Genomic DNA, 16,908 nt, shown 5'->3' on the forward strand with positions numbered 1-16,908 from the left:
ATATATACGAGAAAATTTTCCTTATTCTGCTTGTTCTTTTTTTTTCGTTTTATTTTACTTGTTCCTTTTTCCCTTCTGTTCTCTCAGTGTCTGTCGCTAGTGTGGCCCCCACAATCAAGCTTTCTCTGCCGAGATGCAATTCAATTTTGTGCTAAGTGCGCATAGGGCGGCACAGGGGGGTACGTCGTGGTTTGAAGTCGTGCGACAAATATCTGTAATAGGGTGGGGCGGATTGGAGACATTGAGGCGGGACATATCTCACCAGAGGTATGAGGACGAGACCGGGAATGACGTACCGACAAAGTTGCGTTCTATTTAGACAGGCAGGCTTCTTGACAATCCTCGAGAGGCACAGACGCCACCCCACGAGAATGCTGATAAGCTTCTTCTCAATCCAACGTACGGCTGCTGTTGTTCAGATGATCTACATCCGCCAGTTTCAGTTGTACAGTTTGCTAACTTATAACACTTCGGCTTCAACACTGAAGTCGCACCAGCGGACGATGTGCAAATGGCGTGACTGGCTTTGTAACATCGACAGCGATCAGCCTAGGCTCATCGCTCATTGTCGATATTACAAGCCTAACCTTGATTTGTCCGAATAATAAAGCCCGCTAACCTCATCAATATTCTATCTAAACCCATACATACGTCATATTTTTGAGATAACTATCATATATTTCAAGTTTCAATAGAATAAATATATTGAAAGATGACTGTATTTAACCTAATTAATTTTTTTAATTCTCACTGAGTGTGATACTGGCTAAAGGCCGCGATGTTCACTGAAATACATTAGTCTAAATATGTGGAAACGCCAACGAGCAAAGCCTTACTGGACTGGTTTGAATCTGAAATTCAACCCGCTATTTGACCCGATGTTTTTGGTTAATTCAAAGCTACAGATCTATTTAGCAGAGAATATTATGTTTACTTGGAGTCCTACGGTTCGTACCTGATTTCAAGCTGACGTGTATTCTATGCAAACAGCCGTACAGGTAATGCTAGAGATGCATATTTAGAATCAATCTCGGGACCTTACTTATAGAAAGACAACGCATGTGCCTTAACAACAGGCATATACAATCTGCCAACCTCTGGATTTATAGTGAGCGCACTTAGATGGCCGCTCAGTAGTGTGTTTTTCGATGTTCTGATGTCTGGTTAGCTTGATATCATTCATTTAAGAAGACACAGAGGAACAGAGAAACAAATGCCCTATTTACGGACCTATTAGAAAGTCTGCTGTTTTCTTATGAAAAATCACTTGATTTGTTTGTATTACTGCTACACGACTTGATTGAAAAATTAGCACGCCCCGCCTGAAATTCTTTATGTTCGGCCCTGTTTAGGAAAGCTTCATGGTACTAGATCTTTGTTCAGTCAACGAAGATGCTCCTTTTCGCATGCGGATTACTGCGATTGCAGCGATGCGTACATAGAGCGCAGCTCTAATAAGCGCTAATCATATTCAGTACATCGCCACATCCTATCAAGGCTAGCTAGCAGACCAAAATATAGGGGGATATGCAGTGCCGAGTATATACGCTCCTATCTGTGCAAAGAATATCCAACTCAAGAGGTTAGCACAAATAGCATGGGCTTTATATTCGTATATAGAAAATATTGTATCATCTATGGAACCTTATAATTCACGAGTGCCAAACCGAGCTCATGTTGGCAGTTGATCGTTACCATGGTCGCTACATGCACGTGTACAACACATATAGGCAGCAATGTCCAGCATAAGCGAGTGCAGCGGTCATGAAGGGGCGGCTCCTGTTTTGTAATTGGGGCTCAACGTCGAAGCCCCCGAAGAGTGTCAGCGACGAAACGCCTGAGCAAGCTACTTCTAATCAGATAAAATGCTGGTTATTTAATGAGATTTGAGCACGGTGCAGTGCGCACTCTCAAAGAATTTGCAAAGGAGTGTAGAGACATTAGCAGAACTAATTTAAATTAGAATGAACTCTTTTCTTGCTTAAATAGACTTCATGGATGTTTCAGTCCAATGAACCGAATATTCTTTGTTTCTATCATCTACTTGGAGAGCTTTTGAAATAGTTACGCTATGTATACACCGCACAGCTGTAATGCCCGGTTAGACTTTTTTCGAAGATCAAAGCTACTTCGAAGTAAACCCCTTAGATATCTGGCGTTTGAGGTCTGTCAGTGTTGGCAACACTGAATAATTCAGGTAAATAATTCAAGTGAGAACTGCTCATTTCTTACCTGCCAATAGTTAATCGAGCGTGCAGCCGACCAATATTTATTATCTCTTTTTTGGTCTTTTCCTCTTCTTTTCTCAGAATGCAACAATGCAGGAAATCAAAAACCGATGGCTTTGTACAGCCGCGTGCAGAGATCATGGATGCGGAGTTAGTTCAAGATTATATCAAGGCAATGCATTTTGACCTTTTGAAGCGCTGCCTACCGCTGTTTTCGATCCTACTCAAGCGATCAACCAGTCAACCGGCCAAAGATTATATACACCCTACATGCATGCACTCCTAACAGTCTAAAATAGTCTGCCGAAAGGTAACCTCCGGCTTAGACCCAACGTGTGTACTCCAGTGTTATTGCGATCTACACCGACCCCCCACCCTACCCGGAGGCGCCCACTCAGTTGCCCCACCGGTCTTGTCGACACCGACACGGCCACCCCTGCTAGCGGCGAATAGGAGCAGTTACGAAGCATAAGAAGCGAGCAGTGAATCTCAGGCTACAAAGTCTGCCTCTGCTGTTGTTGCTGCTGCTGTGGGTGGTGTGGGTCGTGGGTTGTCAATACGTCGAAATATTTTTCCCGATTCTCTCCCATTCTCCTTGGATACTATCGTAACCCCGTCCTCCTCACCTTGCTGTTATTCCAATAAAAACCACCACTAAAGCGCCACATGCTGGAAACGCGGTCGCCGGTGATGGCGGTAGCAGCAGCAGAGGCACCGATGAATTAGCGGAGCAACGGAGCAACTGACCAGCCGGCGGAGTAGAGGGCAGTGAGACTATTTTTTTCGAACTCGTCAACGGCGGCGAGCACCGGCAGTGAGCGTGAGACAGCCAAGTAATGAAGTAAGTGATGATGAAGTGCTTCGAGCTAGTTTTGAAAAGCGTATACACATCCATATATATCCAGACATGTTAGAGCGGCGTGAGCCTTCGAGGCTTCATGACGGGCTCAATGAGGGCAACCGTACAAAGAAAAAAAGGTGGCTAAAGGTCGAGGAGGATATCCCTGTTCTTGAAGCGAGAATACCTCGTCCAGCGTGGGTGTTTCGTCCCTCTGTTCGCCTACATATTTTATTTAATCTCAATCTACAAGTGATCAATAGGTGAGCGTGACAAAAACGAATCGGTGTGTGTGAATGACCGAAGGAGAAAAATGGTGATAAAAACTTACACAGATCAAGTAGAAATATCTAATTTTTATTTCTGTTAGAACTACTCGTATAACATTTTCTCAAATAGAACAAACAACTAGTAAGCCCGACAGACTACAATCATAATATTGGAGAAATGTGATGCGTGTCCTTCAAGACATTTCGAGGCCCTGTCCTAGGCGAACTAGCATAGCATCGAGATATCTAGACATACCCAGCTAACGAACAGTTTAACCATACACGTAATCGAATCTAGTCTTGCATATCGTGCACGAGAAAACAAAGCTGACTCAATACGCTTATGAGGGCTCAAAAACCGGTGTATTAAAGACATTAGCAAGATACACAGACGACGGTAAGAGTCTACGATCTCACAGCTGGAGATTTATTCGTCCAAGCCGATCTGTAGGATAATCAATAACGTTGAATCGATCATAAAATGACTACTTTTAGTAATCTTCCGTGCGATCTTAGGCAATAACATTTTACTCATATAAATGATATCCACATCAGTGCGTTAGAAATTCAATCGATGCGTAGCACTTTTGAGCCATACGTACGTCTAACGCTCCTAGTCAGTGTATCGGAAAAATGCTGAAATTACGGATGCTATCTGCGCATTACGGCCATCACACCTCACTAGCCGGATTCTAAGGTCGTAGTCTATTCCTTAAAAAAGTAGCATGAAGTTTCTTTGTACACTCAAAAAACGAAATGTGCCTCAGTAAATATGACATATGAGTTGAGCTGTCAGTGGCGACCGGTACAATGGGACCTTCAACTTTTATCAATTTCCTTAGTTTATGGCTTAAACAATAAACTATAAAATCAATGAAAATGGTTTGAAATAATTCTCATAATAATAAGGCACATCTCATTTGAAAGTATGAAGTTTTTCAACCGCAATTGCTGATGCAACGGAAACGATAAATGTCGTTGGTACGTTAAAATATAAAAAAATAATTTAACTTAGTGTGAATTCGAAACCTGACAAAATATGTCCGGTCTTGCAGTTCTGGTACATTGTAAAAAAAAAATATAATGGTAATCCACGAACAAACACATGCCTGCAGCTGTATAAAATCAGAGCGGGTGGTAAGAAAGAAAGCCTAACCGATAGATTAGGAAAAACGAGTGGCTCACAAAAAGCGGAAATGACCACTGGACAACATCGGGAAGCGAACGTATTTCCCTGGAGGAAATCGGTTCGCCAGAAGAGTTCCTTTCTCAGCACGGCAGGAACGGGTAGACATTTAAACGGTTTGTATTCTTTAAGAAACCGCTGCTGGATATGGCGGAAGTCAAGCTTAAACTCAGTGCGTTTCTCGCAAACGTTCGAAAAATTGCGAGATAGGCTATTTTCTTTAACTTTATCACATTGGCTAGAATCGAGATATTTCGAGCGAGCCCGCTTATATGTCGGAGGAGTCTGACACTTGCTTCCGGAAGTGTGCCGAGCACCACTTGCCGTTTTTGATTGAAAGAAAGTATATCGATGCGCGAGGTTCGCATGTTATGAAATTAGCATAGTAAGGCTACTGTTAGTGTATCAGTTCATGGTTATCAACTAACCAGCTATCAGTGGGCGGCGGTAATATGAGTTTTGTGGGGAGGATGAAACGTCAATGGGCTCACCTTCAATGAAAACACATTATATCGAACAAGTCCGAGGTGACGACGACCCGTCCTAACAAAATTAGCTGAAGCCTTGACGTTTCCACCTGTACAGAATCCAAACATAAGTAGAATCGTATGCTGACTGATAGCGTGCCATTTTCCTGCCGAAGATATAGACTAGAACACGTGAGTTTGTACGTGGCTGCAACGCATGCCGCGTCGTAAAGGAAAGCCGAGAAAGTGCGTTTCTCTCTACTCCGTTAACTAATAATTCTAAAAGTAAAGACTTGCCGGTAATTCATGCATGTCTTATTTGCTATCATTTATTTATATGATTGTATATATTATAACAAAAAATTCCCTCCGTTCCGGAAATGATTAATGGAAAGCCTAAAGAGCTATGTAACCTAATACGTTTTATGTCGGCCGCGACAGTTTTGTTTACTGATCCATCACACAGATATCTCCACCGAGAGCTGGTAGAATGGCCGCCAAAACGTTTATTTTTGTTGCACTTATAATTGACCTATAATCGGCTACTGGACAACGGCGCACGGGCTATTATGCTCGTTCGAGAATATCTCATTTAGCGGTATCTGCCGTCGTACCTTTGTCGCAGCAAATAAAGCGGGCATGGTCGTCGGCGGCTCTAATTAGAGAGGCAAAAATGTTTCCTGTCGAGTATACATTTTTCAGCTGGGTCTACATGGAAGTGCATGGCGTCTTATGTGACGTGCCACAAAGCCCGCTGAAAATAGTTAGATCGGTTATAGCAAGACATAATTGTAGGAATAACAGAAGAATAGTACAGGTAGTGGAATGAGAATAGTAGATGTAATCGCAGTAATTGCGAAAGACGGTGCGCAGCGTTCGTGGTGCTGATTGTCTGTTGCCTCATTTAGACCACAACTCCAGTTGTTTCGTTCTTACGAAAGAGGCACGGTTGAGTTCAACGGGAGCATTCGGGAGACATGGCCAAAAGGCCATTGAGTCGGAAATTAAATGCCACTATTCGCTACACATTGGCCACTAAAGCCGTGGCCGCTCTGCTTCGTGAGCCAGCCAACCACGGGGATTACCCTAAGCTTTGAAACCTCCTTCTTTGTGCCCTTGCGTGGCGTACACCATTAAGGCGGTCCTTGCCTACGACTGGACCGTATTACTGGATGCACACCGCGACCGCAGATGCTTGCGGCGGACGTCACAAGCGACTCAAAGCTACTATAACACTGTCATTCGTGTGCTAAGGCGATAAGGAACACGCCTTGATGTCCTAGTTTACTACCTTATTGCTGCTACCGCAGGCGAGACAGCCTTTCATCAGTGGCCTTGGTCAGTCAAGGCTGCAATCAGTCAAATAACTAAGATGCTGTATTGAGTGAACGAGGAATGGAGGGACGCCCGTCCGCAAGAGCTTCCGTTGAGCGTAGTATTCCGCATGAATTGTCACAAACCGCAATCTGTCAATGGATGAATGCATCTTGATGGATATGTTTACAAATATATTCACGTGTACATCTGTAAGACTGATCGAACCTGGAACATCGGATAGTACACACAAAAAATACAGGCATACTAACAGCTTCTTAATATTGTCGAAAGCTAAGGTAAATATATTGTATACAATGGTGAAGTTCGACTGATTTACAATTCTACAACTCGATTTCTTTATTTAATGCACCATGAAGTACAGCTCTTTTCCGAAAAGAAAAGCTCTACTGTTCCGTCTAGTTTAGATAACGGTACTTAAATAACGTTTTGCATATTTGCTTTTATGGAATAACTGATACTAACTATATGATCTGTACACGTTGCTTAGAAGATACGTAGTTCCTATAACCGGACACATTACAGACAAGTTACAATCGAAGTTCGTAAAGGATGTAAACGTTGAAGAATGTTGTTATTTATGACATAGAGAGGCAATAAACAAGGATGGATAAAACAAGAAAATGGTCTAGCAGAATACACCTGACCGCAACTTTTCCAGAGGTTTTTTTTTCAGAAAACATGCACTAAATCATAACAAACCTGTGTACATATTAATAGATATAATACAATAACGTATAAATACTAAACGTGTCTCGAACGAATAAACAACGATAAATAATAGAACATAACAATACCTACTAGCATAACCTGTTCTTTACAACCTTCTCCAATGTGATGCAGAAAACCGCTCATCTTCGCATGGAATCGATGATCGGCTGAAAACAAGCAAAGCCTGGAGGAGTACTCCATGGCGTCGTTCAGACCTTTCAAATGAGTCTCTCGAGTTTTTTATTTCGACCATCGCCAGCAGCGGCAGGGCCTCAGACGGCTATTAGCCCCACTAGCATACCACAACCTCCTCTCACGACCTTTACTCGACCCTTTGCTTTTCTTGTTCATCGCACTGCTTCGTTGGCATTGCTATTCGTGTTGCGTTTGTCGCCGCCTACCTTACCAAGTAAGCAAAATCATTACTTAAAAAGTCCTGCCGTGATACGACTATTGGAATCATACCTAAATTTCTCACAAATATTATCAAACACACCATTCTGCGTTCAAGTCAAGCAGCTTTCTCTTTCTCTTAGGGAAAACAGACGGAAAGGTAAGGTTTGGAATTTAAAAGCAGGCAAGCTCTAGGATCCGCTTAAAAAATAAATTAGCCCGCCCAATTGACCGATCAACTGCCGACTGTAAACAGCCTGATAGCAGTAGCAGTATGGGCTGCGCAAACGGTCACTAGAGTGGAGAGTGCATGTTCAAAAGGACTCAGATGCGATGGAAAGAACATACGCTAGCGTGCGAGCCCTAAACTAATTTTTGTCGTAAAGGACCGTAAATTCTATGGGCGAAAAGAGACCAGAAAAGATGCAGGAGACAAGAATAAAGAAAAGTAATGTCTTAAGTTTAGCCCAGTCAACATAAACCCTTCGATGTCGGCGCGTTCGCAAAGTCCGTTCCATGCGCTACCGCATCTTCATAGTAAAATGATCTTCTCAACCATGGGATAAACCGACAATGATCGATATGTGCCGACCTTGAGCGACACTGCGCGAGTCCTTCTTATTTCTACTGTTGGAATATATATACTCCAATATATGATGATACGTAACACAAGACCGCTGGTTGGCGGTGAAGAGTGCAGGGCCGCCTCGAAGCGCGCATTAACTTCATCGAAGAATAGAGAGCGCGACGCGGACGAAAATGATGAACCGCTACATGTGCCCGCAGGTTGAGGCACTGAATCTTCTAGCATAAAGAATTAGCTTTAAACCGAATGGGAAAAACCAGGTCGGTCCCACGAGACGGCTGACAGGCTTCGTTAGCGATGTTATTTAGCAGCGTTCTGCTACTGTAGTGGTGATAGGAATACTTTAGAAAATGAGGTGGTTGATTGAATAGGAGCTGAACGGTGTTTTGATAAAGATGTCTGCGGCTAAACAGCATCTTGAGCACAGCCACATTTCGAAGTACTTCCTAAACTAATGGATGAAATAAATGAATTCGTAGATCGTTGGAGTCAGTCTATTGGATCTTATTCATTTTTAGCAGTTCTTCACATAATCCTTTAGGCAGCAACTGACAGCTGGAAACTGGAGAAAATCTATTTTAATATATATATATATTCACTTCATATCTTTATTGTAATGATAAATCACAAAGCAATCACGTCTGGCATTGTCACTATGCTTTGTTTGTGTCACACAAACATAACTGCGTCAGCTTAGCAGAAAAACAAATAAAGGCCGCAAAAGGCCGGTAGCGATGTTATATAGTATTGTTATATCAGGAGTCAACTAGAAGGATTCGATATGTTTCCGTTGAGAGGACACGGTATTCGATTTCAGAGGCGTTTCATGCCGTGGGAACACAGCGGAGAAGAAATACGCATTTGGAGAAAATGTCGGTCAAATAATGCAACAAACATTTGTGAGAAGTTCTATGGACGTTGCACAAGTAAGGGCATAGGTGCTGTTTATTACGAACTTTGTATACTTGCATATATGTTGTGCTAACAAAAGCACATGGCTATTTATCGCCAGTTGTTCTGCCCGAAGTCTAAATATAGGACATCAGCAGATATTTCCCAGTCTGAACATAAAACGTGGCGTTGCGTTGTGTATAAGAAAATGTATATTTTTTCACACAAATGTTACCAACAAAAGACTAACAATTGAATGCTCGGAAATCAGACAAAATCCTTTGGGTTGATATTCTAAATTTACGGTTTAGTTGAGGAAAATAATCACAAGTATAACAAATGGTCGCCTATGCATTTAGATTGGTTCAAACATAGCGAAAAAGAGTCTGTGTTGATTTAATATATGTGAAGGCCGCTCAAGCGAACACCGCGCCTTTACCGATTCCAAGGCCCTAACTATAAGGGAGATTACTCTGATACATTCTCTTTTTTTTCTTTCGTAAATTCGGTGGTTCAAATCAATTCCAATTGCTCCCACTAACAGTATCTATGCGAAGAACTTTTGCATGAGGAAAATCAAGAAGCTGAAAAATTGGGGTTCAGTATAGGTTTCGATTGTGGACTATAGAGGTGAGTATAACCTAGCACCTCCGCAGAATCTTGCCGATGGTGAAAAGAAGCCTCATTGTTGACGCCGTTGTTGTTATTGCTGCATTGCCAAAGTAAAAATTTGCGCTGGTTCCACCATGGTATCCTATGACCCGGGTGTCCCTCGAGTATTGGTCTCTTTAGTCGATGGCTTAACTCGTATTGCGAAAAAGAGACAGGCTTTAACCCAAGGGGGAAATAGAGATAGAAGAATGATCAAAAATAATGGCAGCACTGAAACGAAGCGAATGAATCAACAGAGTATAGGACAAATTGACCCTGTTTCAGAATGTAACGAAAGCCCATAATCTTAATGTTAGCTACATAATAATGACAATAATCATTGCAACGAGCCGCACATAAAATATGGGAGAAATACTAAGCTGGATATTGCCTTCGTAATATCCCGAAAGTCCTAGATACATATATATAGCACATATGCGTACTTATAAGTTCGTTATCTTCTAACATTTGTGCCTCTTATAGAAACGTAAACGTCAGAAGATTTGATCTTTAAAATTGTGGACCAAACAGACAAATTAATTATATGTACGAAGAGAAGCTACCTATAAGACAAATAAGTTGAACTGGCATGAAAGATGCCTGTTTGTGTTATTTCAGTCCGTTTTTCAGTCAACCTGCGAGAGAGCACCGCATACGGTACCATAAATGCTGACAACTTATAACTATACTAAGTTATCTACCCACTGCATACATTGCGGTTCGCAGTAATTTATTCGACGGTGTTTTCTGGTAATATCTGCACTTTTTATCGTCTGAAAGCTAAAGCCAATGTAATTTCATACACTTGTGGACGACTACGTCCCGTCAGTCAAGCTGCTTTTGTGTTTCCCAACAAAAAAAAAATAGAGCATTTTTTAATGACTCTTTGAACTCATCGTGGATAACGAAGAGCTACTAATCCGGCGATGCGGATTTCTATTAAGGCATCAAACAAAAATCTCTCTAGGGCTGAAACCTTTTGAGATGTAGTCGAGAGCACACCTGCAGGCACGCATGACACTAACTGGTCTCGATATGCCTACGTAATCATATAATGTTGAAGTTATTATAGTAAAATCAATGAAAAATGTTTAGTAAAGTATTAGCATAAAATAAAACACATACGCATTGATAAATTAGGAACTATCCAACCTGCTGGCGTCAGGGGCCTGCATCTGCACTATTATGTTAATTGTTTTATTAATATAGATACGTCGGATTAGGTTTAATAGAGGAATGGAATAAAAAGAAACAACAGTCATATTTTAGTTTAAACACGCAAGTAGATAGAGTACAAATAAGTTTTTAGTGAACGTTTCTACGGGGTAAAAGAAAAAAGTTGTTCTTTAAGCGACACATGTAGCGCCTATCCATTTGCGGTATTACCTTACGCGGCAAATTGACTTATTATTTAGTGATAGTCGGCGATGCTCTCTATTAAAAGTAGGGATATCACTTGTCAAGACATAAAAGGAGCTAACAATAAAGCTCACAGACTTTGGCTCTGAGTGTCAGTTTTCGACTTAGTGCCAATTTTGTAACTCTCCTACGCTTTCTTCAGCCAATGTCAAAAAGAATGGGTTTTTTTTCGCGTGAAACTAGGAAACTTAACACTTTGGAGAGGTATCTGTCTGATTGTAAACTCGAGCTCAGTGGACAAAGAAACGTTTTTATAGTGTAGGGAGAGAGCGAAGTTTGTCGCGGCTTTCTTCGAAGAAGCCAGAGTTTGAGCACGTTTTTAATGCATGAGCACGCTCAAACCGGAAGCTGTGTATCGACACAAAATAGGTTAATACTTGCTACTTCATTCAGTTTTTCCCGAGAGTAATATTTTATGTGAATAGTAAAAGAATTAGTTTCAATAGTGAAACGCAAGTTATTGATGAAAGTAAAATAAAAAAAAAAATACACTCAAAGATGATTAGGGGCATGGTCGTTAAGTTACAATAAAAATTAACCGAAGTAATAAATTAGTGAAAGTAGGTAAGAAACAGCTATTTCATACATATTTATTGTTTATCAATGTACTTATATACAAATCTCATTCAAGCGCTGCTTCACTGTTAGCCTCATTTCCCAAACGGGGTTTAAATGTTTTCGAGTTTAATTCGAATAGTTATAACCATTGATTCGTTCATTGCGGATCGGAGAAAGAGGCAGCTTTCTAAGCTAACTGTACTCAAATATGACTGTTCAAAACGAAATGTATCTTAAGAACATATATGACATTTCTGTCAGTCATTATTTACTGTAATTACCATTCATCACGGTCATAGCTTCAGTTTTAGTTGTATTAATTGTAGCTCATAGCTCGCTTTATATGTTCCCTCTAGAATTCTACAAACATCTTCTAAATAAAGGAGACATAAACGAGTCGCTGCTGTCATGACTGCTAGACTTTTGCTAAGTGACGCTCTGAATGTTTTAAATTTTTATGTCCGCTACTACCGTTAGACATTTTATCAAACGGCGAGCTTCAAACACCAAACGCGGACCATCACGTATCGCTCAAATTCAGCAGACGAATATACTACTCATAACGCCATCAGCAGGACCCAATAGCACCCTAGGCAGCGTAATCCAACGGGTTCCAATCTGGGCTGTTCGGTGGCCAAACATGTTCATGCAGGAGCACGCTTATACTCACAAGGCCAACCGTGCATTGGGTGACTTAAATTAGCCGGTGCGTGATCTTGTTGGAAGACGTACAGTCTATTTTGAGATACTTACGATTGCACAATAGCTTGTAAAGTATTCAGGTAGGCTTATTTAGTAACGTGTTTGTCTTCTTGTAAGAGGTGTGGTAGCGCGACATTTCCTTTACTAGACACTGCATGAATGTCAGCCGGAAATTTGCTTCCACCCAGAGTTAGCATTACCCGCAATGTTCTGGACCGTAAACAAGTTGGTGCTTATTCCGGAGGTGTACCGAGGATAAAAATTTCTCCTCAGAGAAGAATCCAAAAGCAGCTGCTGCTTCGTTCTTAGGAGAACTGAGTAGGAAATAATACTTAATTTTTTTGTCCTAAGGGAACATGTGCCTGACCTTTACGATACATGACGTGTTTCTGAAGTGTTCGTAAACAATCTGTGGTATCGCACGTTCACTCACATCAAATTTCCCTAGTAACGCCCTAGTCGAAACAAAAGGGTCGTTTGAAATGTATTTTTTGACGGCAGCGAACAACTTTGCAGCCTGCACTGTTGTTTCATTGTTGTTGGGCTAAGCTGGAGTTTGCTCCTGCTTTTTTCGCAGTTGTGTATTTATTTGCGGATCCGTGCACTGCCGACTGTGGGTGTTTCACGCAAACATGTTCCTATTTTTATATTCTAGTACTTCAATAATTTAGTTAAACTCAAGTTCCGAAAATGACGCGTAGCCTGACAGGTTCTTTGTTTTGTTATAAGATGAACTTGTCTCGCCTGGTTCCAGGAGTAGCGGGTGAACACATGCCCGTCGCGAAAAATCACCTTGACTGAGTATTAGTAGAACTATCTAAAAATTATATTATTCATCGTTCAGTGTGATATTCATAGATAATAATGTACAGCAGGTTGTGGCACTCGAATGAGGATGGATCTCAGAAAGGCTTTGAAGATCTAAGAAGGTAAGCTCAATGAATGATATTTCACTCAAAGGAGGCTTCTTCAGTATTAATGGACATTAGAAAACTACTATGAGTAAAGTTTTTCTGCTACACGTAAGGTTTGGCATCAACAAGTATCGTTCAGACCTGTGTTGAAGATTCTATCTATTGAATATAAGCAAACGTGGCGAATAGTCGTTACAAGAAAAATGATACCGAAAATTGATTAAGGTCAAAAGTCCTTATGCCAGTCAAAACGCTCTTCTTAGCCTGCCTCAAAAGTAGACCATGCAATGCGCGGCATTATGATCAACTGACCCGTAGTAGACTTACTACAAACGGAACCGGTAAACAAATTGTATTATGCACACAGCTGGTGACGTCTTAATAAAAGTTTCAGCCGAGAATGGATGGATAGTGTCATTACGTTTGAAATTGGTCTTCGTTGCACTACAGGCAATATTGTCGATCGTGCAGGTATTTGTGCTGAAACATAGATAAAAAATAATGTTTCAAAGTACAATAAAATTGAAAGGTTATTAAGGATAATGTTAACAACGATATTTCTATTCGCTTGTTCCCCTTAGCGACTATAGATAGTAGACGGCTAGCTCGAACATGGAACAAGATGCAGGAAGCGTCCTACTTCTTCCGTTGCGAGACTGGGTCCTTCAAGGCAGCAGAGGGCCGCGTATAGCTTCGACAAGGCGTTTAGGGTTTAGTAATTGATACGCATGAAGCGTGTTGTGATTGTCATGAAGGTGAAACATATTCTTGGCTAGTAAGATTGTCTTCAGTTATAACGTGCCACCTCATGCACGTCACAAAAGCGTACAAAGGCGCTAGCGTTTTGAGTTTGGGAAAGAAGTTATTCAAGCAATGTTGCAATAAAAGCCACTTGTTACCGCTGCAACTAAATGCCAGCGACCAAACTAAATACATTATCCATACTCCATTTAAACAATCATTGTAAGAATATGTCAGCTTAGTAGAATTCATAGTAAATGCAGGCCAAAGAAATATATGACTATGCCCATCGTTTCACACTTGAACATGCTATATTATATGGAACATTTTCAAAAACAAATTATTTGCCTACCTATTACGCTGTGAACAAATTCGCTATTGAATTCGTGTTATACGAAGTGTTTTCGATACTGAGCACGATTGCCATATTATCTGCGTATAATAATAGATAAAGCTTACTATTTTTGGATTAACTAAGAAGGTGCCACTAAGTTTCTTATTTTTTAGACGTCATAGCGTATTGCTTTCCCAGGGAGTATTCGGCACCTGTATTTACGTACGTATCAGGCTAGCAGAATTCGGTAGTGTCCCACGAGGCGGTCTGCGGCTACGGCAATCTCTCGATTAGATGTAGATTGTTTAACTTTCGTCCTATGAGGTACAGAGCTTACGAACCAAGGTAGCTCTCTCCACGACAAGTTCGCAGTTTCAATGATTCCGGCCGGACACTGGATATACCGAAACGTCTCTCAGACCTTGGTCAAGCAAGGAAGCCGTGACAGCCATACCACACTGTACAGACATCCCTAATATCTGGACATCCGTGTGGATCATCTCTCAGCCGAGAAGCACCTTAAAGAGACGCCTGTGTTAAGGCTGTTAGAAAGCAGCAGTGATGATGGTATACGTCTGAGTTGTGCTGGGTGTGTGCTATACGTCGTATTGGCCCTCACGTGGGAAAAAATGATGTCCTAGGCCAGTTGTGGGCCGTTGCTGCTGACACTATTTATGAAGGCAATATTAACAACTGACTGCTGTTAATGGAGAAGAAGCCATATGATATAACGTTATATGTATATACGTACGTCTATGCATACATATCAAGCATATGTGTTTACTCTAAGCAACGTTAAGTATACTTTTACACACAAAGATTTAATTTTTCTCTACTCTACCAAAAAGGAAGACTCCGTCGATAGTAAAATTGATGGCAGAAATGACGCCAGTGGCTGGAGAGGAGGGCGGAAACAGGTTAACACTCCAGTCGCTGGCCTGACCCCGTTTTTTTGCTTTATTCTAAAGCTGTTGTAAGTAACGGCCGGCTTTTCCTCGTAAAGAAGAAATTTATAGTGTAATACCAAGACCGTGCTTTCGTGACGTTTGGCGCTATTTGTTCGGCAGGTAGCGCGATCAGTGTGAATTATTGTACCTATAATGATAGGATATTCATGCGATGTTTTCATTGACAGCGCACCATTTAAATCTCCCCAATATATAACAATCTCACCTGGATGTTGTGTTCACATTTCATTTAAATAGCAAAGTTGTTATTTTCCATTAGCCGTGTCCAAAATAAGACAGAATTGTGGAACAGGCTTAAGAGATGAATCTTGAAAGTTCTGACACTCAGTCAGACTGAAGTTATTCAACCGATTACAGTATTATGCAATACGTACGACACAACATCATATGACTATGAACTATTAGAGTGAGAAAATTACCGAAAACATATTTCGATTTTACTGGAAGGATTATTTTTCTCTCCTTAAACATGGGACATTCGAGTGTATTTACACGTGAATGAAACGCGAAAACTTCGTGTGTAAGTTGTCCAGTAGATTTTCTATTTGAGGGCCCTGCGAATATATTTAACGTGTATAATTAATCTGGGACGAACAGAGGCCGTTTTCCTTTGATAAGTAACAAGGTCACCTCATTTAACACAACCTTTTATATACTATTAATATAAACTATAATTCAACTTCTTTTTTCCTACCGCCAATACGAATGTATGAACCTAACTTGCCAGTGGAATATATTGTGATGTTTCAACTATCAGTCAGTTCTTTTCGATGAAGTTATATCACGTTCATCTCTAGTCGTATGGTTTGGCTTCCTATCGTCGGTTGTAGGCATTTTCGATGTAAGAATAGTTATCTTCAAGTTGACTTTAATGTTCCTTATCCTTTAACATTTTCTACCTTATGGCATCTTTTCTTCCAATTATGAGTATACTTTTCGTTTCAGATTAAATATATTTTGAATTGTTATTCTTTTATTAGTTCACAAATCTGGGTTAATTAGAATAGATTTATAGAATCCGAAAGAAGCTTTTAAATAATTCGTCCAACAACAAACCGTGAAAAAAACGCAATATACATGAAATGAAAAAACTTCCTCTCTGGCCTAATGTAGTACTGTAATAGGTGTAATAATTGAAGAACTACATTCCTACAAAGACCAGGCCATTAATTACATACACGTGTTTTTTTTCTGGAGCGTAGCTCTAAAAAGCGTCCTATATTTAGCACGCCTTGAATCATGGCTAACTAGCTGGATTTTTATTTAATATAGATGTCACAGTTGTGCAAGCTGCTACTTCATACACTCCGCCATGATGTCTGAGTACAAGAAGCCGTAGAACATGTATCTGTTTTTAGAATGCACAGCTTAACTGTATCATATTTGCATACAGTATATCGCTTTCGTCTATATTTGTCAAGGCAAAAACGTTAAGAAGAACAACTGATACGTCTCATTACTGAACGATGTTTTGCACGAATCGAACGTATATGCTCAGATTCCATCACCTGTTAAACCAAACGTCGTGGAACTAGCTGCGTGTAAGTATACGCTCAATGATCCCATATTAAGCTGGTGCGTGTCGCGATACTTTGTTGCATAGGACTACGCATCCGTGTTTAGACTGAGGTTGACTACTTATTTTCTCTGAAGTATTTTGTTTTACATTTGTTTATTAGTATACGTTACAAAATGTGATGAGCGCGTAGTGTTTGTA

At 40.7% G+C, this 16,908-nt stretch overlaps 1 long non-coding RNA gene across 1 annotated transcript; it reads left to right on the top strand.

Annotated features, from left to right (window-relative positions):
* The first annotated feature begins 2,869 nt into the window (after positions 1–2,869).
* Positions 2,870–8,510, top strand: LOC111262080 (uncharacterized). The gene is made up of 2 exons (XR_002681382.2): positions 2,870–3,069; positions 7,167–8,510. It is a non-coding gene; the product is annotated as an uncharacterized LOC111262080 (long non-coding RNA).
* The last annotated feature ends 8,398 nt before the right edge of the window (positions 8,511–16,908 follow it).

The sequence above is a fragment of the Varroa jacobsoni genome, unplaced genomic scaffold (genome assembly GCF_002532875.2).
Source record: "Varroa jacobsoni isolate VJ856 unplaced genomic scaffold, vjacob_1.0 scaffold_626, whole genome shotgun sequence".
NCBI classification, from domain to species: domain Eukaryota; kingdom Metazoa; phylum Arthropoda; class Arachnida; order Mesostigmata; family Varroidae; genus Varroa; species Varroa jacobsoni.